Source organism: Schistocerca piceifrons, unplaced genomic scaffold, assembly GCF_021461385.2.
Source record: "Schistocerca piceifrons isolate TAMUIC-IGC-003096 unplaced genomic scaffold, iqSchPice1.1 HiC_scaffold_1771, whole genome shotgun sequence".
Lineage (NCBI taxonomy): Eukaryota > Metazoa > Arthropoda > Insecta > Orthoptera > Acrididae > Schistocerca > Schistocerca piceifrons.
In genome coordinates this window covers 56,624-84,328 of record NW_025727647.1, presented here as the reverse complement: position 1 = coordinate 84,328, position 27,705 = coordinate 56,624, and the positions used below count along the sequence as shown (strand labels likewise).

General features: G+C 47.2%; 19 non-coding genes across 19 annotated transcripts; all 19 read left to right on the top strand.

The window, feature by feature from the left end:
* The first annotated feature begins 218 nt into the window (after positions 1–218).
* Trnat-agu lies at positions 219–290 on the top strand. Its single transcript has one exon. It is a non-coding gene; the product is annotated as a tRNA-Thr (tRNA).
* Positions 291–835: 545 nt separating this feature from the next.
* Trnar-ucg lies at positions 836–908 on the top strand. Its single transcript has one exon. It is a non-coding gene; the product is annotated as a tRNA-Arg (tRNA).
* Positions 909–1,346: 438 nt separating this feature from the next.
* Trnak-cuu lies at positions 1,347–1,419 on the top strand. Its single transcript has one exon. It is a non-coding gene; the product is annotated as a tRNA-Lys (tRNA).
* A 321-nt stretch (positions 1,420–1,740) lies between these two features.
* Positions 1,741–1,812, top strand: Trnat-agu. The gene has a single exon. It is a non-coding gene; the product is annotated as a tRNA-Thr (tRNA).
* Positions 1,813–8,479: 6,667 nt separating this feature from the next.
* On the top strand, positions 8,480–8,552 carry Trnak-cuu. The gene has a single exon. It is a non-coding gene; the product is annotated as a tRNA-Lys (tRNA).
* A 321-nt stretch (positions 8,553–8,873) lies between these two features.
* On the top strand, positions 8,874–8,945 carry Trnat-agu. The gene has a single exon. It is a non-coding gene; the product is annotated as a tRNA-Thr (tRNA).
* Positions 8,946–9,487: 542 nt separating this feature from the next.
* On the top strand, positions 9,488–9,560 carry Trnar-ucg. The gene has a single exon. It is a non-coding gene; the product is annotated as a tRNA-Arg (tRNA).
* Positions 9,561–9,998: 438 nt separating this feature from the next.
* Positions 9,999–10,071, top strand: Trnak-cuu. Its single transcript has one exon. It is a non-coding gene; the product is annotated as a tRNA-Lys (tRNA).
* A 321-nt stretch (positions 10,072–10,392) lies between these two features.
* Positions 10,393–10,464, top strand: Trnat-agu. The gene has a single exon. It is a non-coding gene; the product is annotated as a tRNA-Thr (tRNA).
* A 557-nt stretch (positions 10,465–11,021) lies between these two features.
* Trnar-ucg lies at positions 11,022–11,094 on the top strand. The gene has a single exon. It is a non-coding gene; the product is annotated as a tRNA-Arg (tRNA).
* A 438-nt stretch (positions 11,095–11,532) lies between these two features.
* Positions 11,533–11,605, top strand: Trnak-cuu. Its single transcript has one exon. It is a non-coding gene; the product is annotated as a tRNA-Lys (tRNA).
* A 321-nt stretch (positions 11,606–11,926) lies between these two features.
* On the top strand, positions 11,927–11,998 carry Trnat-agu. The gene has a single exon. It is a non-coding gene; the product is annotated as a tRNA-Thr (tRNA).
* Positions 11,999–12,540: 542 nt separating this feature from the next.
* On the top strand, positions 12,541–12,613 carry Trnar-ucg. Its single transcript has one exon. It is a non-coding gene; the product is annotated as a tRNA-Arg (tRNA).
* A 438-nt stretch (positions 12,614–13,051) lies between these two features.
* Positions 13,052–13,124, top strand: Trnak-cuu. Its single transcript has one exon. It is a non-coding gene; the product is annotated as a tRNA-Lys (tRNA).
* A 321-nt stretch (positions 13,125–13,445) lies between these two features.
* On the top strand, positions 13,446–13,517 carry Trnat-agu. The gene has a single exon. It is a non-coding gene; the product is annotated as a tRNA-Thr (tRNA).
* A 542-nt stretch (positions 13,518–14,059) lies between these two features.
* On the top strand, positions 14,060–14,132 carry Trnar-ucg. Its single transcript has one exon. It is a non-coding gene; the product is annotated as a tRNA-Arg (tRNA).
* Positions 14,133–14,570: 438 nt separating this feature from the next.
* On the top strand, positions 14,571–14,643 carry Trnak-cuu. Its single transcript has one exon. It is a non-coding gene; the product is annotated as a tRNA-Lys (tRNA).
* A 321-nt stretch (positions 14,644–14,964) lies between these two features.
* Positions 14,965–15,036, top strand: Trnat-agu. Its single transcript has one exon. It is a non-coding gene; the product is annotated as a tRNA-Thr (tRNA).
* Positions 15,037–27,582: 12,546 nt separating this feature from the next.
* Trnam-cau lies at positions 27,583–27,655 on the top strand. The gene has a single exon. It is a non-coding gene; the product is annotated as a tRNA-Met (tRNA).
* The last annotated feature ends 50 nt before the right edge of the window (positions 27,656–27,705 follow it).

Genomic DNA, 27,705 nt, shown 5'->3' with positions numbered 1-27,705 from the left:
AGAGGAATGGTTTTTGAAGCTGAAAGTAGCTCTGAAATGAAATAAAAGTGTTGTTTTGGAATTTTAGGCGTACATCGATATCGTGTGGGATGTGTAGGAAAGCAGCAGCTGTGCTAACTAAATACAAATAATGGTCGCTAATGCGGTGCGTTTCCAGCTGAAGGGCTCCGATTGACTGGTCCATAAGATTGAAGTACCCGAAATGTGCACTAGGCGGCGCCTCCTTAGCTCAGTGGCAGAGCGCTGGTCTAGTAAACCAGAGGTCGTGAGTTCGATCCTCACAGGAGGCAAAAGAATTTTGTAACAGCCCCTTCTAACGTAGATCTTTCGAAAAAAGCGGTCAAGGATATAAAAAATTATGAATGGGTTCGGTATTTAAGAAATGCTCTCGCAAATGAATAGTGCGAATGGTGCTATTAAAGTAGGCACCAGAAACTGCTGCTTTTGGCAGTCTCCGGAGAATGCCGACGTGGAATACTTAGTTCTTGTGATGTATTTTCTACCCCTGGTAGAGACCCTCGCGGTTGTCGTCGTCGTCGTCGGCGCCGCCGCCGCTTTGGTAATAGAGGCAACTCGCCATTGTATGACATAGGGTGAGGCACCTTCTGCAAGCGACTGAGATGGCAGTAAGCAATTGAAGCTGATTTGCAACCTCTTGTTTGATCAGCGTCACAAGGGCTTGAATGTAACTTGCGATGGGACACAGCAAGAAGTAGCGTCGCCTTTTTAGTACTGAAATTGGAGATGGAGAATTGCGTCAAAGATGGGAAATTCATTCCGGCAAGCGTACAAATGGCGACAATGAGGTGTGTGTGGGGAAGCATATTGCGCCAGTGACCGTGTGGCCTAATGGATAAGGCGTCGGACTTCGGATCCGAAGATTGCAGGTTCGAATCCTGTCACGGTCGAGTTTTTCCAGTTCTGCAAAAGATGCATGCTGTTTTACTGAGTTGTTTGAGTACTACAAATCTAGTTGAAAGTTGCTGCTGTCCGCTTCCTGGCTGCAAACCGGCGTCTACCTGAAGCTCAAGCAAGACAAAGGGGCTGTGTAGCGAAATTTTCGGCACAGTGCCGATCAGGAGAGATTTTTGGAACTACTGCGTCTGACTCAGGACCCAAGAGCTGCGCCACAGGCGTCTGCGCACAGTCGAGCATGTGTGTTGAATAATGGTGCTGATAGCCACGTATCATTTCAAGTAGATTTGATGCCTTTCGGAAAATTTATTTCATTGAATAGGAATTGTAGCTCATTTGTGGCAGCAGGAAATAAGCTGTAGTCAAAAGGATCTTCCATAGATGGTCGCAGGTCGCATAAATACTGTATGGCTCGTGACACGTTGTGTGGAGCCCGGCTAGCTGAGTCGGTAGAGCATGAGACTCTTAATCTCAGGGTCGTGGGTTCGAGCCCCACGCTGGGCGGCGCAAAATTTTGTGTCTACGCGGATGCAACCTGCGCCCCTCTCGTGAGCCTTGCGTAATGAACGTAACGGGTTACGACGATGCCTAGCTTCGTATGAATATCAGAGGAATGGTTTTTGAAGCTGAAAGTAGCTCTGAAATGAAATAAAAGTGTTGTTTTGGAATTTTAGGCGTACATCGATATCGTGTGAGATGTGTAGGAAAGCAGCAGCTGTGCTAACTAAATACAAATAATGGTCGCTAATGCGGTGCGTTTCCAGCTGAAGGGCTCCGATTGACTGGTCCATAAGATTGAAGTACCCGAAATGTGAACTAGGCGGCGCCTCCTTAGCTCAGTGGCAGAGCGCTGGTCTAGTAAACCAGAGGTCGTGAGTTCGATCCTCACAGGAGGCAAAAGAATTTTGTAACAGCCCCTTCTAACGTAGATCTTTCGAAAAAAGCGGTCAAGGATATAAAAAATTATGAATGGGTTCGGTATTTAAGAAATGCTCTCGCAAATGAATAGTGCGAATGGTGCTATTAAAGTAGGCACCAGAAACTGCTGCTTTTGGCAGTCTCCGGAGAATGCCGACGTGGAATACTTAGTTTCTTGTGATGTATTTTCTACCCCTGGTAGAGACCCTCGCGGTTGTCGTCGTCGTCGGCGCCGCCGCCGCTTTGGTAATAGAGGCAACTCGCCATTGTATGACATAGGGTGAGGCACCTTCTGCAAGCGACTGAGATGGCAGTAAGCAATTGAAGCTGATTTGCAACCTCTTGTTTGATCAGCGTCACAAGGGCTTGAATGTAACTTGCGATGGGACACAGCAAGAAGTAGCGTCGCCTTTTTAGTACTGAAATTGGAGATGGAGAATTGCGTCAAAGATGGGAAATTCATTCCGGCAAGCGTACAAATGGCGACAATGAGGTGTGTGTGGGGAAGCATATTGCGCCAGTGACCGTGTGGCCTAATGGCACAGTTCCGCTTTAGACGCCGTGCAGTGTGGACGTGCCTAGTCTTCCGCTCCGCCGTAGCGTTACGTATAGTGGACTATCGTTTTTGTTACGTGTTGTGTTGCAACTTCTGAGAGTATTTCTCCGTCGTTGTTTCGTACCTTGTGTTACTTTCTGTCCTTATTTCAGTGTTTTTTGTGTAGCGGTTTCGACCGCATATTTTGAAAATGTCGTCCCAGGTTATTCCTCGTCAGGCTACAGTTAGTTTTGCTTTTGACAAGTCAACCCGCCATGTGCAACCTAGTTCTCTTGAGATTCATGATTGGTTGGTAGATACCTTTGGTGTTCATTCGGATCAGGTGCACACTGCTTATTTTGATACCGAACTGTATGTTTTCTTTGTTAAGTTTATGGACCCACTTCAGGTTGATAAAATTCTTTCTAAATATGGTCATCAAGTTCTCTTTCGGCATCGGGATGATTCTGTAAGTACCGTGCTGCTTTCCAATGCTTCCATCACGTATACCAATGTTCGTGTTTACAACCTTCCACCGGAGGTGGATAATGTCTATCTTAAGGAGGGTCTACAGAAGTATGGTGATGTAAAGAGCATTCGCCTTGAACGCTGGTCAAGCCAACATCGCCTGCAATGTTACAGTGGTATTCGTTCAGTCGAAATGCACGTTAAGCAGAATATTCCATCTCACCTGCAGATCGGTGGATATCGTGTCCATGTAACATATAGTGGTCAGGTTGGCACCTGTTTTTTGTGCAATGAAAGTGGTCACGTGCGTACCGACTGTCCGCGGAGAGTTTTTGTTTTAAAAAATTCTCTCGAACAGCGTCGCAAGTTAACGGTCGCTGACCTCGTTGCAGGTGGTTCTGCTCTTGGTGTAGCACAGTCCAGTGGTAGTAGCGCCCCGCCACAGGTTTTGCGCACCCCTGATACAGAATTTCCTCCTTTGCGTGCTAAATCTGATGTTGTTCCGTCTGTCCCTCAGGTGGGTGTGCCACTTTTGAATAACAAGAGGCGTCGCCCACACGATGGAAATAGTACGGATGAGGATCTCCCTGAGATGCCCCAGTCCGAGCGACCGGCATCCTCCGAGCCACTGTGTACTGTAGCTGCTCCCTGCCCTCCTGAGGTAGCGGTTCCGGTGGCGGCTGCTGGCGCCCCTCCGGCCTCCGACGCAGCTTCTCTCGAGTCGGGTCGTCGGTCGGGCCTGTTGGCGCCGTCTTCCGAACCGACTTCGATGTCACAACAAGTGGACCCGCGACAACTTCCTGCTTCGCTGCCCCATACCTCTGCCAGCGGAGCTGCTCCGCTTCTTTCCAACTCTGCGGCCTCGGACCTTCCTGCTCACGTTTCGCCTCCGTGCAGTCCATGTTTGCCGGAAGCTAGTGCAGGTGTTGACCATTCCGTTTTGTCGGATGTTTCCCCCGCGACCCCGGATCCCGCATGTGGACCGGCGCGGGTGGTGTCGGATACAGAACTTGACCCTCCTACGTCACCGGCGGCTGAAGTTTCCTTGCCCGTCAGCCGACGCAAGTTACGCGTTCAGCCGAACGTTAATGCTGTTCGTAAAAAACCGAAACGTAAGGGATCCGCGGAACGGGGTAGCAGTCCCCCTCCCTCGGATGCCTCCGTCACCCCTGCTATGGACTGTGACGCTGGTGCGTCGGTGTAGGTGATTTGTTTTCTCGCTTTTCTCTCTATGGTTCAAGCATACACCTTTCTTACCTTAAATGTTAACCGTATTGAGTCCGACGTTCGCTTTGCCTCTTTGCGGCAGTTTATTTACGACGCCTGTGCGGACGTAGTGTTTTTGCAGGAAGTGTTGTTTTCTGATCTCTCTCTACCTGGATTTCAAACTGTTTTTAATGTCGCGCCGGAATATTCAACAGGAACTGCTCTTTTCTTTCGAGAGGGCATTCCTATTACTGACATTGAATTCCTTGACTCTGGCCGTGGGATTGGTTGTCGTCTTTTTGATCTCCGCCTCGTTGTTTTGTATGCCCCCTCTGGTTCGGGTCACACTGTGGCTCGATCGCGCTTTTATAAAGAAGAGCTTATTTATCTTTTGCGCCAGAGTCCTCGGAGTCTCCTGCTCGGAGGCGATTTTAATTGTGTTTTACGCCCTGCAGACCAGTCCCCCAATTTTAATTATTGCCGTGATTTACATGACTTAGTTCGTACGATGCATCTGCGTGATGTTTGGGAACACAAATATCCAACCCTGGTGAAATATACGTTTTTTACCGCGTCCTCATGCAGTAGACTCGACAGATTCTATTTATCTGATTTTTTATGTGATAAAATTCTTTCTGTCGATGTTATTCCTACTAGTTTTTCTGACCATTGTGCTTTTACTGCAACTGTAAATCTTAGTCGCCAACCTGCAAAACTTTATCGTTCCCAGTGGATGTTAAATGTTTCCCACCTTGCCGACAGTGCTATGGATGATGTTATAAGTGGCGTGTGGGAGCGATGTCTTCGCTCTGTCCCGCGATACCCCTCCTTGCTGGTTTGGTGGACTGCGTTTGCCAAGCCCAAGATTCGTCAGACTTTGATTTTCTACTGTGCTGCTAGGACGCGTGATTTTAAGAACACGTATGAATATTACTACTCTGTCCTGCGTGAACTATATGACGCGGCGGGTACCTCTCCACTGCGGATCCATGATGTTCGTCGTATTAAAGCCAAGCTCTTGAGCCTTAAACGACGACAGATGGATGGTCTGCGAGTTAAGTCGAAACCTCACTCTCTTGTTGAAGGTGAACTGACATCCTTGTACCACCTGCTACGGCATCAGACTCGTCGTCGTCGCTCCTTCATCTCTTCTCTTACGGTGGATGATGGGCGACAGCTTAGTGCACAGGAGGAAATGGTTCGTGCTCTTCATCAGTATTACACTAGTCTATATTCTGCCGATGATTCTGGTGAGTCTCTTTCGGATGATGTCTTTGGGGATCTAACTGCGACGATCGCGCCTGACGCGAACGGCGAATTTCTCCGGGAGTTCCAGGTAGATGATGTTTTCGATTTTATTGCTCGCTCTCCGTCCAGTAAATCGCCGGGTCCAGACGGCCTGCCTAAAGAATTTTATCTCCGTTTTTGGCCTCTTTTGGGTGGCATTTTTACGCAGATTTTAAATGAGATTGTCAGAGGGATGGATGTGCCTGCCGATTTTAAAGTAGGGAAAATTGTATTAATTCCGAAGTCCTCTGGTCGTTTATCTGCTGCCAATCTTCGTCCGCTCACATTGCTGAATTTTGACTATAAGACAGCTGCTAGAGCGCTCAATAGTCGGCTGTCTTCTCTGCTTCGGGGTGTGATTGGTGCACATCAATGTTGTTTTCATGATAGATCTATTCTGACACCAGTAGCCGAATATCGGGATGTTGTCTCGGTTGCGGCGGTTACAAACGTACATTGTGCCTTTGCCTTCCTTGATTTTTATAAGGCTTTTGATCACGTCAGTCATGTGTTTTTAGATCGTGTTTTAGGTACAATAGGTTTTAACGCTTCATCACGTGGTGTTCTTGGCAATTTGTACAGGGGAATAACAGCTCGGGTGTCAGTCAATGGGCAGCTGACGCCGCCCATTGCTATCCGCCGCGGAGTGCCTCAGGGTAGTCCGCTCTCTATGTCTTTATTCGTTTTGTCCCTGGAACCGCTGCTTCGGACTATTGCTCTCAAGCTTCAGGGTATGTCCCTCTCTGGTGGGAAGCTCTCGGTTAAGGCATATGCGGATGATGTCGTTGTTCTCCTCCGTCAACGAGATGATATCCCGTTGTTGAAAGGGGCAGTTGATGCATACTGTCGTGTCTCTGGAGCGCGTCTCAATCAGGGTAAATGTAAGTTCCTTGATATTCGAGGATTTCGCGATGCTGACGTCCCTTGGGCCACTTTTGTCGATCGCCATACGTCCTTGGGGATTATCATTGATCGGTGTCCTCTAAAAATGGCGGCTCTCAATTGGAAATCTGTCACCGAGAAGATACAGGGGGCTCTGATGGTCCATGACCAGCGCTCTGCTACCATTTTGCAAAAAGTCAGAATTTTAGACACCTACGTCCTATGTAAAGCTTATTATGTTGCTCAGCTGTTCCCACTTCCCATGATGGTGGCGAAAAGGTTGCGCCAATTGTCTAGCAGGTTTATATGGAAGGGCCATCTATTCAAGTTACGTTACGAGGTAATGACGAAACCGCGTCTCTCCGGAGGCTTGGGCCTCTCTGACATTACTCGCAAGGCGTCTGCTTTGTACGTCCGCCGAACGACTCTAATTGTTACGCAAGAAGTGACTTCAATTACATCCAGGCTTTTTACTGTTGTGCGTCCGGCGAGCCTTGCTCCACCTGTCGATGTCGGAGGCCTAAATTTTAAGTTGAAACACATTCGGGAATTTTACATTGCGGTGAGTTACCTCGGTGACGTCTTCTTGCGGCGACCGGTGCCAACGACCAAGAGCTTGATTGCCCGCTGGGAGGGGCTGGCCAGTCCCAATCCAATAGAACTGGCGTCTCCATCCGTGTCCTGGAGGAACGTCTGGAAGAACGTTAGTCTGCCGATCCACTCTATGGCCGTGGCGTCCACGTGGTATAGGGTAATAAATAATTTGGTTCCCACCAATGTACGACTGCACCGTATTGGTCTTTCTGACACGGACACCTGTACTCGGTGTGGTCTCCTGGATACCCTTGAACATCGATTCACCTGCTGTGGGCACCTTGCTAATTGGCGTTGGCTCAGGAAACAACTTGCTTTTGTCACTAGGTCTGCTGAAGCCGCTTATACTATTGACATCATCGTCCGGCCCGATTCTTCCTTTTTTCCGCGGACGAAGCTCCATACCGTCATGTGGTTGATTGGCCATTTCGTACATTTTGTCAACAGTTGTCATGAAGAGGATGGACACCTAGCGTTTCGGCAGTACATGCTTACTGCTTACTGGCAGCGCTTGCGATTGCCAGGCCTCCGAGATGATTTTGCCAATATGCTCAGCCTGACATTTGAAAGAGAGGGTGTTGGCTAAGGTCACCTGTGTGAGCCATTTTCTTTTATACTGTTTCTGAATTTGCCGCCTTTATGTATGTTTCTTCTCTACACCAGGACTGAAGTTTTCGTGTTTTAACCTTTATTTCAGTAAGCAGTCTACATTATATAGTCATGTTTTAGGATTTTAATTTCAGTACTGTACTTCTTTTGAAGTGGCTGTAAAAAAAAAAAAAAAAAAAAAAAAAAAAAAAAAAAAAAAAAAAAAGTGGCTAGGATACTTAGCTTTCACCCAGGAGGCCCGGGTTCGATTCCCGGTACCGGAATGGAATTTTTTCGGGACAAATCACGACAAGTTTTGACCCTGCGAAATGCTGTCTCACGTCCTCCTCGCATTACAGCTACCGGTTCATAAACGTCAGCTGGAAAAAAAAAAAAAAAAAAAAAAAAAAAAAAAAGTTGGTAGAGCGGTGGACTGTAGTGGAGGATTCACAGTTATCCATAGGTCGCTGGTTCAAATCCGGCCCAGAGGCCTGTTTTTCTAATCTCAGGTGCAAAGAGGCTCCAGAGCATGCCCACTCGGTCAGAACCTCCCTATGTTTTAAACCTATTTTAAAAAAAAAAAAAAAAAATGGATAAGGCGTCGGACTTCGGATCCGAAGATTGCAGGTTCGAATCCTGTCACGGTCGAGTTTTTCCAGTTCTGCAAAAGATGCATGCTGTTTTACTGAGTTGTTTGAGTACTACAAATCTAGTTGAAAGTTGCTGCTGTCCGCTTCCTGGCTGCAAACCGGCGTCTACCTGAAGCTCAAGCAAGACAAAGGGGTTGTGTAGCGAAATTTTCGGCACAGTGCCGATCAGGAGAGATTTTTGGAACTACTGCGTCTGACTCAGGACCCAAGAGCTGCGCCACAGGCGTCTGCGCACAGTCGAGCATGTGTGTTGAATAATGGTGCTGATAGCCACGTATCATTTCAAGTAGATTTGATGCCTTTCGGAAAATTTATTTCATTGAATAGGAATTGTAGCTCATTTGTGGCAGCAGGAAATAAGCTGTAGTCAAAAGGATCTTCCATAGATGGTCGCAGGTCGCATAAATACTGTATGGCTCGTGACACGTTGTGTGGAGCCCGGCTAGCTCAGTCGGTAGAGCATGAGACTCTTAATCTCAGGGTCGTGGGTTCGAGCCCCACGCTGGGCGGCGCAAAATTTTGTGTCTACGCGGATGCAACCTGCGCCCCTCTCGTGAGCCTTGCGTAATGAACGTAACGGGTTACGACGATGCCTAGCTTCGTATGAATATCAGAGGAATGGTTTTTGAAGCTGAAAGTAGCTCTGAAATGAAATAAAAGTGTTGTTTTGGAATTTTAGGCGTACATCGATATCGTGTGAGATGTGTAGGAAAGCAGCAGCTGTGCTAACTAAATACAAATAATGGTCGCTAATGCGGTGCGTTTCCAGCTGAAGGGCTCCGATTGACTGGTCCATAAGATTGAAGTACCCGAAATGTGAACTAGGCGGCGCCTCCTTAGCTCAGTGGCAGAGCGCTGGTCTAGTAAACCAGAGGTCGTGAGTTCGATCGTCACAGGAGGCAAAAGAATTTTGTAACAGCCCCTTCTAACGTAGATCTTTCGAAAAAAGCGGTCAAGGATATAAAAAATTATGAATGGGTTCGGTATTTAAGAAATGCTCTCGCAAATGAATAGTGCGAATGGTGCTATTAAAGTAGGCACCAGAAACTGCTGCTTTTGGCAGTCTCCGGAGAATGCCGACGTGGAATACTTAGTTCTTGTGATGTATTTTCTACCCCTGGTAGAGACCCTCGCGGTTGTCGTCGTCGTCGGCGCCGCCGCCGCTTTGGTAATAGAGGCAACTCGCCATTGTATGACATAGGGTGAGGCACCTTCTGCAAGCGACTGAGATGGCAGTAAGCAATTGAAGCTGATTTGCAACCTCTTGTTTGATCAGCGTCACAAGGGCTTGAATGTAACTTGCGATGGGACACAGCAAGAAGTAGCGTCGCCTTTTTAGTACTGAAATTGGAGATGGAGAATTGCGTCAAAGATGGGAAATTCATTCCGGCAAGCGTACAAATGGCGACAATGAGGTGTGTGTGGGGAAGCATATTGCGCCAGTGACCGTGTGGCCTAATGGATAAGGCGTCGGACTTCGGATCCAAAGATTGCAGGTTCGAATCCTGTCACGGTCGAGTTTTTCCAGTTCTGCAAAAGATGCATGCTGTTTTACTGAGTTGTTTGAGTACTACAAATCTAGTTGAAAGTTGCTGCTGTCCGCTTCCTGGCTGCAAACCGGCGTCTACCTGAAGCTCAAGCAAGACAAAGGGGTTGTGTAGCGAAATTTTCGGCACAGTGCCGATCAGGAGAGATTTTTGGAACTACTGCGTCTGACTCAGGACCCAAGAGCTGCGCCACAGGCGTCTGCGCACAGTCGAGAATGTGTGTTGATTAATGGTGCTGATAGCCACGTATCATTTCAAGTAGATTTGATGCCTTTCGGAAAATTTATTTCATTGAATAGGAATTGTAGCTCATTTGTGGCAGCAGGAAATAAGCTGTAGTCAAAAGGATCTTCCATAGATGGTCGCAGGTCGCATAAATACTGTATGGCTCGTGACGCGTTGTGTGGAGCCCGGCTAGCTCAGTCGGTAGAGCATGAGACTCTTAATCTCAGGGTCGTGGGTTCGAGCCCCACGCTGGGCGGCGCAAAATTTTGTGTCTACGCGGATGCAACCTGCGCCCCTCTCGTGAGCCTTGCGTAATGAACGTAACGGGTTACGACGATGCCTAGCTTCGTATGAATATCAGAGGAATGGTTTTTGAAGCTGAAAGTAGCTCTGAAATGAAATAAAAGTGTTGTTTTGGAATTTTAGGCGTACATCGATATCGTGTGAGATGTGTAGGAAAGCAGCAGCTGTGCTAACTAAATACAAATAATGGTCGCTAATGCGGTGCGTTTCCAGCTGAAGGGCTCCGATTGACTGGTCCATAAGATTGAAGTACCCGAAATGTGCACTAGGCGGCGCCTCCTTAGCACAGTGGCAGAGCGCTGGTCTAGTAAACCAGAGGTCGTGAGTTCGATCCTCACAGGAGGCAAAAGAATTTTGTAACAGCCCCTTCTAACGTAGATCTTTCGAAAAAAGCGGTCAAGGATATAAAAAATTATGAATGGGTTCGGTATTTAAGAAATGCTCTCGCAAATGAATAGTGCGAATGGTGCTATTAAAGTAGGCACCAGAAACTGCTGCTTTTGGCAGTCTCCGGAGAATGCCGACGTGGAATACTTAGTTCTTGTGATGTATTTTCTACCCCTGGTAGAGACCCTCGCGGTTGTCGTCGTCGTCGTCGTCGTCGTCGTCGGCGCCGCCGCCGCTTTGGTAATAGAGGCAACTCGCCATTGTATGACATAGGGTGAGGGACCTTCTGCAAGCGACTGAGATGGCAGTAAGCAATTGAAGCTGATTTGCAACCTCTTGTTTGATCAGCGTCACAAGGGCTTGAATGTAACTTGCGATGGGACACAGCAAGAAGTAGCGTCGCCTTTTTAGTACTGAAATTGGAGATGGAGAATTGCGTCAAAGATGGGAAATTCATTCCGGCAAGCGTACAAATGGCGACAATGAGGTGTGTGTGGGGAAGCATATTGCGCCAGTGACCGTGTGGCCTAATGGATAAGGCGTCGGACTTCGGATCCGAAGATTGCAGGTTCGAATCCTGTCACGGTCGAGTTTTTCCAGTTCTGCAAAAGATGCATGCTGTTTTACTGAGTTGTTTGAGTACTACAAATCTAGTTGAAAGTTGCTGCTGTCCGCTTCCTGGCTGCAAACCGGCGTCTACCTGAAGCTCAAGCAAGACAAAGGGGCTGTGTAGCGAAATTTTCGGCACAGTGCCGATCAGGAGAGATTTTTGGAACTACTGCGTCTGACTCAGGACCCAAGAGCTGCGCCACAGGCGTCTGCGCACAGTCGAGCATGTGTGTTGAATAATGGTGCTGATAGCCACGTATCATTTCAAGTAGATTTGATGCCTTTCGGAAAATTTATTTCATTGAATAGGAATTGTAGCTCATTTGTGGCAGCAGGAAATAAGCTGTAGTCAAAAGGATCTTCCATAGATGGTCGCAGGTCGCATAAATACTGTATGGCTCGTGACACGTTGTGTGGAGCCCGGCTAGCTGAGTCGGTAGAGCATGAGACTCTTAATCTCAGGGTCGTGGGTTCGAGCCCCACGCTGGGCGGCGCAAAATTTTGTGTCTACGCGGATGCAACCTGCGCCCCTCTCGTGAGCCTTGCGTAATGAACGTAACGGGTTACGACGATGCCTAGCTTCGTATGAATATCAGAGGAATGGTTTTTGAAGCTGAAAGTAGCTCTGAAATGAAATAAAAGTGTTGTTTTGGAATTTTAGGCGTACATCGATATTGTGTGAGATGTGTAGGAAAGCAGCAGCTGTGCTAACTAAATACAAATAATGGTCGCTAATGCGGTGCGTTTCCAGCTGAAGGGCTCCGATTGACTGGTCCATAAGATTGAAGTACCCGAAATGTGAACTAGGCGGCGCCTCCTTAGCTCAGTGGCAGAGCGCTGGTCTAGTAAACCAGAGGTCGTGAGTTCGATCCTCACAGGAGGCAAAAGAATTTTGTAACAGCCCCTTCTAACGTAGATCTTTCGAAAAAAGCGGTCAAGGATATAAAAAATTATGAATGGGTTCGGTATTTAAGAAATGCTCTCGCAAATGAATAGTGCGAATGGTGCTATTAAAGTAGGCACCAGAAACTGCTGCTTTTGGCAGTCTCCGGAGAATGCCGACGTGGAATACTTAGTTCTTGTGATGTATTTTCTACCCCTGGTAGAGACCCTCGCGGTTGTCGTCGTCGTCGGCGCCGCCGCCGCTTTGGTAATAGAGGCAACTCGCCATTGTATGACATAGGGTGAGGCACCTTCTGCAAGCGACTGAGATGGCAGTAAGCAATTGAAGCTGATTTGCAACCTCTTGTTTGATCAGCGTCACAAGGGCTTGAATGTAACTTGCGATGGGACACAGCAAGAAGTAGCGTCGCCTTTTTAGTACTGAAATTGGAGATGGAGAATTGCGTCAAAGATGGGAAATTCATTCCGGCAAGCGTACAAATGGCGACAATGAGGTGTGTGTGGGGAAGCATATTGCGCCAGTGACCGTGTGGCCTAATGGATAAGGCGTCGGACTTCGGATCCGAAGATTGCAGGTTCGAATCCTGTCACGGTCGAGTTTTTCCAGTTCTGCAAAAGATGCATGCTGTTTTACTGAGTTGTTTGAGTACTACAAATCTAGTTGAAAGTTGCTGCTGTCCGCTTCCTGGCTGCAAACCGGCGTCTACCTGAAGCTCAAGCAAGACAAAGGGGTTGTGTAGCGAAATTTTCGGCACAGTGCCGATCAGGAGAGATTTTTGGAACTACTGCGTCTGACTCAGGACCCAAGAGCTGCGCCACAGGCGTCTGCGCACAGTCGAGCATGTGTGTTGAATAATGGTGCTGATAGCCACGTATCATTTCAAGTAGATTTGATGCCTTTCGGAAAATTTATTTCATTGAATAGGAATTGTAGCTCATTTGTGGCAGCAGGAAATAAGCTGTAGTCAAAAGGATCTTCCATAGATGGTCGCAGGTCGCATAAATACTGTATGGCTCGTGACACGTTGTGTGGAGCCCGGCTAGCTCAGTCGGTAGAGCATGAGACTCTTAATCTCAGGGTCGTGGGTTCGAGCCCCACGCTGGGCGGCGCAAAATTTTGTGTCTACGCGGATGCAACCTGCGCCCCTCTCGTGAGCCTTGCGTAATGAACGTAACGGGTTACGACGATGCCTAGCTTCGTATGAATATCAGAGGAATGGTTTTTGAAGCTGAAAGTAGCTCTGAAATGAAATAAAAGTGTTGTTTTGGAATTTTAGGCGTACATCGATATCGTGTGAGATGTGTAGGAAAGCAGCAGCTGTGCTAACTAAATACAAATAATGGTCGCTAATGCGGTGCGTTTCCAGCTGAAGGGCTCCGATTGACTGGTCCAGAAGATTGAAGTACCCGAAATGTGAACTAGGCGGCGCCTCCTTAGCTCAGTGGCAGAGCGCTGGTCTAGTAAACCAGAGGTCGTGAGTTCGATCGTCACAGGAGGCAAAAGAATTTTGTAACAGCCCCTTCTAACGTAGATCTTTCGAAAAAAGCGGTCAAGGATATAAAAAATTATGAATGGGTTCGGTATTTAAGAAATGCTCTCGCAAATGAATAGTGCGAATGGTGCTATTAAAGTAGGCACCAGAAACTGCTGCTTTTGGCAGTCTCCGGAGAATGCCGACGTGGAATACTTAGTTCTTGTGATGTATTTTCTACCCCTGGTAGAGACCCTCGCGGTTGTCGTCGTCGTCGGCGCCGCCGCCGCTTTGGTAATAGAGGCAACTCGCCATTGTATGACATAGGGTGAGGCACCTTCTGCAAGCGACTGAGATGGCAGTAAGCAATTGAAGCTGATTTGCAACCTCTTGTTTGATCAGCGTCACAAGGGCTTGAATGTAACTTGCGATGGGACACAGCAAGAAGTAGCGTCGCCTTTTTAGTACTGAAATTGGAGATGGAGAATTGCGTCAAAGATGGGAAATTCATTCCGGCAAGCGTACAAATGGCGACAATGAGGTGTGTGTGGGGAAGCATATTGCGCCAGTGACCGTGTGGCCTAATGGATAAGGCGTCGGACTTCGGATCCAAAGATTGCAGGTTCGAATCCTGTCACGGTCGAGTTTTTCCAGTTCTGCAAAAGATGCATGCTGTTTTACTGAGTTGTTTGAGTACTACAAATCTAGTTGAAAGTTGCTGCTGTCCGCTTCCTGGCTGCAAACCGGCGTCTACCTGAAGCTCAAGCAAGACAAAGGGGTTGTGTAGCGAAATTTTCGGCACAGTGCCGATCAGGAGAGATTTTTGGAACTACTGCGTCTGACTCAGGACCCAAGAGCTGCGCCACAGGCGTCTGCGCACAGTCGAGAATGTGTGTTGATTAATGGTGCTGATAGCCACGTATCATTTCAAGTAGATTTGATGCCTTTCGGAAAATTTATTTCATTGAATAGGAATTGTAGCTCATTTGTGGCAGCAGGAAATAAGCTGTAGTCAAAAGGATCTTCCATAGATGGTCGCAGGTCGCATAAATACTGTATGGCTCGTGACGCGTTGTGTGGAGCCCGGCTAGCTCAGTCGGTAGAGCATGAGACTCTTAATCTCAGGGTCGTGGGTTCGAGCCCCACGCTGGGCGGCGCAAAATTTTGTGTCTACGCGGATGCAACCTGCGCCCCTCTCGTGAGCCTTGCGTAATGAACGTAACGGGTTACGACGATGCCTAGCTTCGTATGAATATCAGAGGAATGGTTTTTGAAGCTGAAAGTAGCTCTGAAATGAAATAAAAGTGTTGTTTTGGAATTTTAGGCGTACATCGATATCGTGTGAGATGTGTAGGAAAGCAGCAGCTGTGCTAACTAAATACAAATAATGGTCGCTAATGCGGTGCGTTTCCAGCTGAAGGGCTCCGATTGACTGGTCCATAAGATTGAAGTACCCGAAATGTGCACTAGGCGGCGCCTCCTTAGCACAGTGGCAGAGCGCTGGTCTAGTAAACCAGAGGTCGTGAGTTCGATCCTCACAGGAGGCAAAAGAATTTTGTAACAGCCCCTTCTAACGTAGATCTTTCGAAAAAAGCGGTCAAGGATATAAAAAATTATGAATGGGTTCGGTATTTAAGAAATGCTCTCGCAAATGAATAGTGCGAATGGTGCTATTAAAGTAGGCACCAGAAACTGCTGCTTTTGGCAGTCTCCGGAGAATGCCGACGTGGAATACTTAGTTCTTGTGATGTATTTTCTACCCCTGGTAGAGACCCTCGCGGTTGTCGTCGTCGTCGTCGGCGCCGCCGCCGCTTTGGTAATAGAGGCAACTCGCCATTGTATGACATAGGGTGAGGCACCTTCTGCAAGCGACTGAGATGGCAGTAAGCAATTGAAGCTGATTTGCAACCTCTTGTTTGATCAGCGTCACAAGGGCTTGAATGTAACTTGCGATGGGACACAGCAAGAAGTAGCGTCGCCTTTTTAGTACTGAAATTGGAGATGGAGAATTGCGTCAAAGATGGGAAATTCATTCCGGCAAGCGTACAAATGGCGACAATGAGGTGTGTGTGTGGAAGCATATTTCGCCAGTGACCGTGTGGCCTAATGGTAGTTCCGCTTTAGACGCCGTGCAGTGTGGACGTGCCTAGTCTTCCGCTCCGCCGTAGCGTTACGTATAGTGGACTATCGTTTTTGTTTACGTGTTGTGTTGCAACTTCTGTGAGTGTTTCTCCGTCGTTGTTTCGTACCTTGTGTTACTTTCTGTCCTTATTTCAGTGTTTTTTGTGTAGCGGTTTCGACCGCATATTTTGAAAATGTCGTCCCAGGTTATTCCTCGTCAGGCTACAGTTAGTTTTGCTTTTGACAAGTCAACCCGCCATGTGCAACCTAGTTCTCTTGAGATTCATGATTGGTTGGTAGATACCTTTGGTGTTCATTCGGATCAGGTGCACACTGCTTATTTTGATACCGAACTGTATGTTTTCTTTGTTAAGTTTATGGACCCACTTCAGGTTGATAAAATTCTTTCTAAATATGGTCATCAAGTTCTCTTTCGGCATCGGGATGATTCTGTAAGTACCGTGCTGCTTTCCAATGCTTCCATCACGTATACCAATGTTCGTGTTTACAACCTTCCACCGGAGGTGGATAATGTCTATCTTAAGGAGGGTCTACAGAAGTATGGTGATGTAAAGAGCATTCGCCTTGAACGCTGGTCAAGCCAACATCGCCTGCAATGTTACAGTGGTATTCGTTCAGTCGAAATGCACGTTAAGCAGAATATTCCATCTCACCTGCAGATCGGTGGATATCGTGTCCATGTAACATATAGTGGTCAGGTGGGCACCTGTTTTTTGTGCAATGAAAGTGGTCACGTGCGTACCGACTGTCCGCGGAGAGTTTTTGTTTTAAAAAATTCTCTCGAACAGCGTCGCAAGTTAACGGTCGCTGACCTCGTTGCAGGTGGTTCTGCTCTTGGTGTAGCACAGTCCAGTGGTAGTAGCGCCCCTCCACAGGTTTTGCGCACCCCTGATACAGAATTTCCTCCTTTGCGTGCTAAATCTGATGTTGTTCCGTCTGTCCCTCAGATGGGTGTGCCACTTTTGAATAATAAGAGGCGTCGCCCACACGATGGAACTAGTACGGATGAGGATCTCCCTGAGATGCCCCAGTCCGAGCGACCGGCATCCTCCGAGCCACTGTGTACTGTAGCTGCTCCCTGCCCTCCTGAGGTAGCGGCTCCGGTGGCGGCTGCTGGCGCCCCTCCGGCCTCCGACGCAGCTTCTCTCGAGTCGGGTCGTCGGTCGGGCCTGTTGGCGCCGTCTTCCGAACCGACTTCGATGTCACAACAAGTGGAGCCGCGACAACTTCCTGCTTCGCTGCCCCATACCTCTGCCAGCGGAGCTGCTCCGCTTCCTTCCAACTCTGCGGCCTCGGACCTTCCTGCTCACGTTTCGCCTCCGTGCAGTCCATGTTTGCCGGAAGCTAGTGCAGGTGTTGACCATTCCGTTTTGTCGGATGTTTCCCCCGCGACCCCGGATCCCGCATGTGGACCGGCGCGGGTGGTGTCGGATACAGAACTTGACCCTCCTACGTCACCGGCGGCTGAAGTTTCCTTGCCCGTCAGCCGACGCAAGTTACGCGTTCAGCCGAACGTTAATGCTGTTCGTAAAAAACCGAAACGTAAGGGATCCGCGGAACGGGGTAGCAGTCCCCCTCCCTCGGATGCCTCTGTCACCCCTGCTATGGACTGTGACGCTGGTGCGTCGGTGTAGGTGATTTGTTTTCTCGCTTTTCTCTCTATGGTTCAAGCATACACCTTTCTTACCTTAAATGTTAACCGTATTGAGTCCGACGTTCGCATTGCCTCTTTGCGGCAGTTTATTTACGACGCCTGTGCGGACGTAGTGTTTTTGCAGGAAGTGTTGTTTTCTGATCTCTCTCTACCTGGATTTCAAACTGTTTTTAATGTCGCGCCGGAATATTCAACAGGAACTGCTCTTTTCTTTCGAGAGGGCATTCCTATTACTGACATTGAATTCCTTGACCCTGGCCGTGGGATTGGTTGTCGTCTTTTTGATCTCCGCCTCGTTGTTTTGTATGCCCCCTCTGGTTCGGGTCACACTGTGGCTCGATCGCGCTTTTATAAAGAAGAGCTTATTTATCTTTTGCGCCAAAGTCCTCTGAGTCTCCTGCTCGGAGGCGATTTTAATTGTGTTTTACGCCCTGCAGACCAGTCCCCCAATTTTAATTATTGCCGTGATTTACATGACTTAGTTCGTACGATGCATCTGCGTGATGTTTGGGAACACAAATATCCAACCCTGGTGAAATATACGTTTTTTACCGCGTCCTCATGCAGTAGACTCGACAGATTCTATTTATCTGATTTTTTATGTGATAAAATTCTTTCTGTCGATGTTATTCCTACTAGTTTTTCTGACCATTGTGCTTTTACTGCAACTGTAAATCTTAGTCGCCAACCTGCAAAACTTTATCGTTCCCAGTGGATGTTAAATGTTTCCCACCTTGCCGACAGTGCTATGGATGATGTTATAAGTGGCGTGTGGGAGCGATGTCTTCGCTCTGTCCCGCGATACCCCTCCTTGCTGGTTTGGTGGACTGCGTTTGCCAAGCCCAAGATTCGTCAGACTTTGATTTTCTACTGTGCTGCTAGGACGCGTGATTTTAAGAACACGTATGAATATTACTACTCTGTCCTGCGTGAACTATATGACGCGGCGGGTACCTCTCCACTGCGGATCCATGATGTTCGTCGTATTAAAGCCAAGCTCTTGAGCCTTAAACGACGACAGATGGATGGTCTGCGAGTTAAGTCGAAACCTCACTCTCTTGTTGAAGGTGAACTGACATCCTTGTACCACCTGCTACGGCATCAGACTCGTCGTCGTCGCTCCTTCATCTCTTCTCTTACGGTGGATGATGGGCGACAGCTTAGTGCACAGGAGGAAATGGTTCGTGCTCTTCATCAGTATTACACTAGTCTCTATTCTGCCGATGATTCTGGTGAGTCTCTTTCGGATGATGTCTTTGGGGATCTAACTGCGACGATCGCGCCTGACGCGAACGGCGAATTTCTCCGGGAGTTCCAGGTAGATGATGTTTTCGATTTTATTGCTCGCTCTCCGTCCAGTAAATCGCCGGGTCCAGACGGCCTGCCTAAAGAATTTTATCTCCGTTTTTGGCCTCTTTTGGGTGGCATTTTTACGCAGATTTTAAATGAGATTGTCAGAGGGATGGATGTGCCTGCCGATTTTAAAGTAGGGAAAATTGTTTTAATTCCGAAGTCCTCTGGTCGTTTATCTGCTGCCAATCTTCGTCCGCTCACATTGCTGAATTTTGACTATAAGACAGCTGCTAGAGCGCTCAATAGCCGGCTGTCTTCTCTGCTTCGGGGTGTGATTGGTGCACATCAATGTTGTTTTCATGATAGATCTATTCTGACACCAGTAGCCGAATATCGGGATGTTGTCTCGGTTGCGGCGGTTACAAACGTACATTGTGCCTTTGCTTTCCTTGATTTTTATAAGGCTTTTGATCACGTCAGTCATGTGTTTTTAGATCGTGTTTTAGGTACAATAGGTTTTAACGCTTCATCACGTGGTGTTCTTGGCAATTTGTACAGGGGAATAACAGCTCGGGTGTCAGTCAATGGGCAGCTGACGCCGCCCATTGCTATCCGCCGCGGAGTGCCTCAGGGTAGTCCGCTCTCTATGTCTTTATTCGTTTTGTCCCTGGAACCGCTGCTTCGGACTATTGCTCTCAAGCTTCAGGGTATGTCCCTCTCTGGTGGGAAGCTCTCGGTTAAGGCATATGCGGATGATGTCGTTGTTCTCCTCCGTCAACGAGATGATATCCCGTTGTTGAAAGGGGCAGTTGATGCATACTGTCGTGTCTCTGGAGCGCGTCTCAATCAGGGTAAATGTAAGTTCCTTGATATTCGAGGATTTCGCGATGCTGACGTCCCTTGGGCCACTTTTGTCGATCGCCATACGTCCTTGGGGATTATCATTGATCGGTGTCCTCTAAAAATGGCGGCTCTCAATTGGAAATCTGTCACCGAGAAGATACAGGGGGCTCTGATGGTCCATGAGCAGCGCTCTGCTACCATTTTGCAAAAAGTCAGAATTTTAGACACCTACGTCCTATGTAAAGCTTATTATGTTGCTCAGCTGTTCCCACTTCCCATGATGGTGGCGAAAAGGTTGCGCCAATTGTCTAGCAGGTTTATATGGAAGGGCCATCTATTCAAGTTACGTTACGAGGTAATGACGAAACCGCGTCTCTCCGGAGGCTTGGGCCTCTCTGACATTACTCGCAAGGCGTCTGCTTTGTACGTCCGCCGAACGACTCTAATTGTTACGCAAGAAGTGACTTCAATTACATCCAGGCTTTTTACTGTTGTGCGTCCGGCGAGCCTTGCTCCACCTGTCGATGTCGGACGCCTAAATTTTAAGTTGAAACACATTCGGGAATTTTACATTGCGGTGAGTTACCTCGGTGACGTCTTCTTGCGGCGACCGGTGCCAACGACCAAGAGCTTGATTGCCCGCTGGGAGGGGCTGGCCAGTCCCAATCCAATAGAACTGGCGTCTCCATCCGTGTCCTGGAGGAACGTCTGGAAGAACGTTAGTCTGCCGATCCACTCTATGGCCGTGGCGTCCACGTGGTATAGGGTAATAAATAATTTGGTTCCCACCAATGTACGACTGCACCGTATTGGTCTTTCTGACACGGACACCTGTACTCGGTGTGGTCTCCTGGATACCCTTGAACATCGATTCACCTGCTGTGGGCACCTTGCTAATTGGCGTTGGCTCAGGAAACAACTTGCTTTTGTCACTAGGTCTGCTGAAGCCGCTTATACTATTGACATCATCGTCCGGCCCGATTCTTCCTTTTTTCCGCGGACGAAGCTCCATACCGTCATGTGGTTGATTGGCCATTTCGTACATTTTGTCAACAGTTGTCATGAAGAGGATGGACACCTAGCTTTTCGGCAGTACATGCTTACTGCTTACTGGCAGCGCTTGCGATTGCCAGGCCTCCGAGATGATTTTGCCAATATGCTTAGCCTGACATTTGAAAGAGAGGGTGTTGGCTAAGGTCACCTGTGTGAGCCATTTTCTTTTATACTGTTTCTGAATTTGCCGCCTTTATGTATGTTTCTTCTCTACACCAGGACTGAAGTTTTCGTGTTTTAACCTTTATTCCAGTAAGCAGTCTACATTATATAGTCATGTTTTAGGATTTTAATTTCAGTACTGTACTACTTTTGAAGTGGCTGTGTGGTGGATATTCTTTAATATTTTTTTCAATAGATATATTCGTTCGAGTGAAAAAAAAAAAAAAAAAAAAAAAAGATGGTAGAGCGCTCGCTTAAAAAAAAAAAAAAAAAAAAAAAAAAAAAAAAAAAAAAGGGGTATGATTCCTGCTTTGGGTGCAGGAGGTCCCGGGTTCATATCCCGGACGAGCCCTGCCATTTTGACCGTGCTGAAGAGTAGGTGGAACTCAGTCCCGGTTGCAGCTCCTCAATGAAAAAAAAAAAAAAAAAAAAAAAAAAAAAGTGGCAGAGCGCTGGTCTAGTAAACCAGAGGTCGTGAGTTCGATCCTCACAGGAGGCAAAAGAATTTTGTAACAGCCCCTTCTAACGTAGATCTTTCGAAAAAAGCGGTCAAGGATATAAAAAATTATGAATGGGTTCGGTATTTAAGAAATGCTCTCGCAAATGAATAGTGCGAATGGTGCTATTAAAGTAGGCACCAGAAACTGCTGCTTTTGGCAGTCTCCGGAGAATGCCGACGTGGAATACTTAGTTCTTGTGATGTATTTTCTACCCCTGGTAGAGACCCTCGCGGTTGTCGTCGTCGTCGGCGCCGCCGCCGCTTTGGTAATAGAGGCAACTCGCCATTGTATGACATAGGGTGAGGCACCTTCTGCAAGCGACTGAGATGGCAGTAAGCAATTGAAGCTGATTTGCAACCTCTTGTTTGATCAGCGTCACAAGGGCTTGAATGTAACTTGCGATGGGACACAGCAAGAAGTAGCGTCGCCTTTTTAGTACTGAAATTGGAGATGGAGAATTGCGTCAAAGATGGGAAATTCATTCCGGCAAGCGTACAAATGGCGACAATGAGGTGTGTGTGGGGAAGCATATTGCGCCAGTGACCGTGTGGCCTAATGGTATTCCGGCTTGAGCCGTCGTGGAGAGCGGACGTGTTTACGCTGTGCTCCGTCGCTGCTCAGAGCAAGGCAAGTTTGCTGCTGCTTGTGACGCCATATTGTGTTGTTTATCTTGTTATTAGTTGATTTTTCGTTGCCGTTATCAATACATTCGTTTGTGCTGTCTGGGTGCTCGTGTTGATGTTTGTGTAATGGTGCCAGTTTGAAGATGGCTTTGATTTCTAGAAGAGATACTCTTAAGTTTACTTTTGAACGAGGATGTGTTAAACCGTCTGCCCTCGAATTTCAATATTTTGTGATTGAACAAGTTAAGATTCCTTCCGATGCTATTACTGGAATACATTTGTCGCACCTTGCAACAGTCGGATTTGTTAAATTGAAGGATTCTGATCTCTGTAGTCGTATCGTTGAAGAAAGTGGTGGTGTTATGAGATTTACACGTTCTGATGGGAGTGTTACCGAAGTTCACGTCTCTTTTGGTGGACTTGGTTTGCGTACGGTGCGGATATTTGAACTTCCTTTCGAAATCCCTTGTGATCATGTGAGCGAGGTTTTACGTGCATATGGACGTGTCCTTTCTATTCACGAAGAAAAGTGGGGAAATGATTATCCGTTGCCTGTACTGAACGGCGTGAGGCAGGTTCGAATTGATTTGCTGAAGCACATCCCGTCCTTCATCAGTGTATCCGGGTATCGTGCTTTAGTTATTTATGATGGACAGCCGCGAACTTGTTCTATATGTAACTCGACGGAGCACATTCGCGCCGAGTGTTCGCGGCGTCGGATCGCGCAGTTACCACCCGGAGACAGCGTCACGCGCTCACCTGGAGTTGTAAATATACCGCTCTCGTATGCGGCTGCGGCTGTCATCGCTCCACCGTCCCCTCCCGTTGCGACAAGTGTCATCCAAGCGACGGGTACCGACCATGTCTCTCAAGCAGTTCCCCTTCACGATTCCACGGTCTCTGACCAGGGCGAACCTGCTTTACCCCGGCTACAAAACGAAGTGCCAGTTAACCCAGAGGTTTCGACTGATACTCCCCAGCGTCGAACTGATGCGACGGTGCTCCAGGAGTTGGAATACTCAGCCACTGTCGGAGTTACTCTGCCTCACTCCCCACCGGATGACGGGCAAGATATGGTCTCTTCCCCGCCTAGATCGCGAAAAAACAAGAAGAGGCGGATTGCCCATCCGGCGGCGGCGCACGAGGTCCCAAAAACCAGGGAAAAGTTGCGTCAGATTACGAAGATGGACGATGACCAAAGCAATGATGGACCAGAGGAAAATAAGGATATTTCAGATAGTTCAACGTATAGTCCAGATAGGGAAGATGGTAGAAACCCTGTAACACACAGGTCTAGAGAAGGGATAGAGTGTAAAGAAGGCTTGGCGGCTCCCAACGATGGTCCACCCAGACGGCCATCTCGTGAATGTAGCACGGATCGGTCTTCCCCTAGGTTGGACTGGGCGACGGACAAGGAAGATGACTGTGCACCACGAGCAACGACGGCAGTTGACACGCTGCCGATGATCATTGATAGCATACCAGTTGACGAAAGTCTCCTTGCAGGGCACCCTGGATCGCTGCGCTAAAATGAAATGCCTCATTTGTCCACAGATAATAACAGGACGATTTTGTTGAACGTTACACTGGTTTTTATGTTGGTGTGTCCATTGGTTTTCTCTTCCTAAATGGAACGACGTTTACAGAGAATGTCACAGACTTACAATATAATGACTTTGAATATTAACAGGATTAGGAGTCCACCAAAATTGGCGGCTTTGAAAGATTTCTTGTATAATTCGGATACCGATATTGCTCTCTTGCAGGAGGTAATGGTCAGTGAATTTAATTTCCCGGGGTTTACTGAAATTTTAAATGTTGCTTTCGAAAATGAATGTGGAACGGCTATTTTGGTGAAACATGGTATACCGGCGGAGCCATTGTGTCTTCTAGAATCCGGTCGCGGAATCTCTTGTAAAATCTTTAATACGACTGTTGTTAATGTCTATGCCCCCTCTGGTAGCAGCTCCCGAGCGGCCAGGACAACTTTTTTCACCGGTGAAATGGTTCACTTATTAAACGACAATTCAGAAAATATCATTATAGCTGGCGACTGGAACTGTGTACTGAAGTCAAAAGATCAAAAACCGAACTTTAACTTCTCTCAAGCACTGAAAGATTGTGTCACAGCCTTACGTCTTACAGACGCATGGGAATTATTTCACCCCACAGCTGTTAAGTTTACATATATGACGAACTTGGCGGCCAGTAGAATTGACAGAATTTATATATCCGATAGTTTAATGCAGTGTGCATCTTCAATAGACACGATTCCCACCAGTTTTTCTGATCACTGTGGAGTTCGTTGTAGCATACATCTTGCCCGGCAAACGACCTATTGGGGACGCGGTCTTTGGAAATTGAATGTCAGTCTTCTTCACGAAACAGACTTAAATGAATCCATCCAAGTGACCTGGAATATGTGCCTCAGAGCGCGCCCCAGATACGTTTCCACCATTGAGTGGTGGACCAACTACGCTAAAAGGAAGCTGAGGATGACTTTGATCGACTATGGCAAGGCAAGGGCTCAACTTCGGAAAGACACTATTGAATTTTATTATACCTGTTTGCGAGAACTGTATGATCGTCCCGTTTTGTCTGCTGACCATTTCATGCAAATAAAGAAAATTAAGGCGATTTTAACCCAACTGAAACGACGACAACTTGATGGTTTGAAGGTAAAGTCAAGATCACATTCCACTCTCGAAGATGAAACTGCCTCTTTGTATCATCTCCTCCGGCATGCAAAGAATAGAAGGAATAGTTTTATCAACACCCTGCGCGATGTGAATAACGATGTGCTCCATGAACAACGTGACATCATTAACGAAATCCATCGCTTTTTTACGTGTTTATATACTGCCCCTGACGTCAATGAACAGTCTGTGGCGACGTTACTTCACGGCACAGACTCGATAGTTACTGAGGACGAGAATAGGGCGCTATTGGACATATTTACTAGTGATGATGTTTTGGATATCGTCAAAACTTCTCCGGTAAACAAGACGCCTGGGCCGGATGGTTTACCAGTCGAATTTTACTACAGGTTTTGGAATGTTCTAGGCGATGTGCTCACCGCCATCATCAATGAAGTCATCAACGGTATCTCCATACCCTCGGAGTTTAAAGAGGGTGTCTTTGTGATGGTACCCAAGGGGCGAGGAATGAAGGATGTCCGTCGTCTGCGACCTATATGTTTATTAAATGGAGACTATAAAATTGTTGCCCGTGCACTGAAATTGCGACTGACTCCAGTCCTACAACGTGTCATTGCGCAGGACCAAACGGCCCTTCCGCATAGAAGTATCATCAAAACGGTCAGTGAATATCGTGATGTGATTTCCATTTTTTCGGCAGCTCAACTTCAAGGTGCTCTATGCTTTATTGATTTTGCAAATGCTTTTGACCGGATTGATCATCGTTATCTTTTTAAAACAATGTCGGCCCTGGGTTTTGGGGGACGGTGCTTGAAGTCTTTGCAAAGTATGATTACTGGGATGACGGCAAAAGTACTTGTCAACGGTCAATGCACGAGAGCCATAAATATTTGTCGTGGATTCCCGCAAGGAAGCCCACTCTCCATGCTGCTCTATGTCATAGCTCTGGAACCTCTTGTCCGACATTTAAACGTTCTCTTGGAAGGGATCACGATTATGTCGGTAAAGAAAGTAACCAATGTGTATGCAGATGATTTAGGGGTCATAGTTCGGAGTGACGACGATGTTCAAACTCTTAAGACCGCCTTACACCTTTATTGTGGTGCTACTGGTGCTGCTGTGAATAACACGAAAAGCTCTATGCTCAGCCTCAATGGTTATGCGAACGCAGACTTAGATTGGATCACTTCCACGAACCAACATAAGTCTCTCGGTGTCACATTTTCTAGCTGCCCGCTCAAGATGGCTTCCGTTAACTGGAAGAACATGCTTACCAACATCAGAGGCTCCTTAATAGAGCATCGAAATAGGGACCTCAATTTAATGCAAAGGGTACAACTGATTAACTGTGTGATCCTGTCAAAAGCGATTTACCTGGGGCAATGTCTACCTATTCCCTTGGGCATCGCCAAAAATATTACGAGGGCAGTTTGTCAGCTGTTATGGAGAGGCTGTATTTTTAAAGTGGCAGCTCGTACAGTGACCTTACCTCCGGTCGCCGGTGGCCTCGGACTCACAGATATTCGTCACAAGACAGTGACTTTATTTATCAAGCGTACTCGAGAACATCTCCGTAAGTACCCCGACAGTATTACGACGCAACTATTTCATCTGACTGAACCTCAAAGTTTAGATGCTCCTGTCAATGTGGCTCCGATTCATTTTAAGCTGCACCATGTCAGACTTTACTACACCGAGATCAGTTACAAAGAGAGTATACATCTGACACCCAGCCGTAGCGCCACGTCATCTGCTACTTCTATTACATGGCGCTGTTCAGTCAGGAATCGAATCGAGAAAAAATATCCATCCAAAGATTGGAATACTGTTTGGAAGAATATTCATAATAAAGTCTTAAGCATGTCAATACGGTCGACATGGTATCAAGTGGTTAACGATATCATCGCCAACAATGAGAGGCTCCATGCTATAGGACTTCATGATACTCCCTTGTGTCGCCGTTGTGGATATGTGGATACGACAGTTCACAGGTTTACTTGTCAAGGATACAATACCATATGGAACCACATTAAGCAGCAGGTCGCATTCCTCAGGCGCAATGATGGTAGATTCATCACCACCACCGAACTCTCGGCCCCGGACGTGATGTATTTTCCGCGTCAGAAAAATAATACCATACTGTGGCTATACGGCAATTTTGTTCACTTTGTCATCCACAAAACGACCACGGACACCATTGAGGACTACAACTGCTACATCACGGAGGAATATTACAAGCTACGCGCCCAACGGAACCACACCAAGCATTTTGGAAATATGCTCCACATACTCTTTCAAAAGGAAGGTATTGGATGATGTGTTGAATGATATACTGTGATTATAATCTGAGATCAGTGTCATGTATTGTGTGTGTCCTTAAGAAGTCTACGTTTTTCAGTTTACCACTTAATTTTTCTTTCTTTATCCCCATTTTTCAACAGATCAAGTTCCCTCATTATGAAAAACCATCCAACATCACAGAATAAGTTCATTTGGATGCAGAAATTTACTTTTCTCACCACGTTTGGCATGGATTCCCTTACGTGAGAAGGTGCATTTAATTTGATTTTAGCAAAGAAGCTCGCCGAAGAAGGCGCATGAAGGAGAGCGAATGGAAGGGCTAGAAGGGGAGATGGGAGGCCCAAAAAAAAAAAAAAAAAAAAAAAAAAATGGATAAGGCGTCGGACTTCGGATCCGAAGATTGCAGGTTCGAATCCTGTCACGGTCGAGTTTTTCCAGTTCTGCAAAAGATGCATGCTGTTTTACTGAGTTGTTTGAGTACTACAAATCTAGTTGATAGTTGCTGCTGTCCGCTTCCTGGCTGCAAACCGGCGTCTACCTGAAGCTCAAGCAAGACAAAGGGGTTGTGTAGCGAAATTTTCGGCACAGTGCCGATCAGGAGAGATTTTTGGAACTACTGCGTCTGACTCAGGACCCAAGAGCTGCGCCACAGGCGTCTGCGCACAGTCGAGCATGTGTGTTGAATAATGGTGCTGATAGCCACGTATCATTTCAAGTAGATTTGATGCCTTTCGGAAAATTTATTTCATTGAATAGGAATTGTAGCTCATTTGTGGCAGCAGGAAATAAGCTGTAGTCAAAAGGATCTTCCATAGATGGTCGCAGGACGCATAAATACTGTATGGCTCGTGACACGTTGTGTGGAGCCCGGCTAGCTAAGTCGGTAGAGCATGAGACTCATAATCTCAGGGTCGTGGGTTCGAGCCACACGCTGGGCGGCGCAAAATTTTGTGTCTACGCGGATGCAACCTGCGCCCCTCTCGTGAGC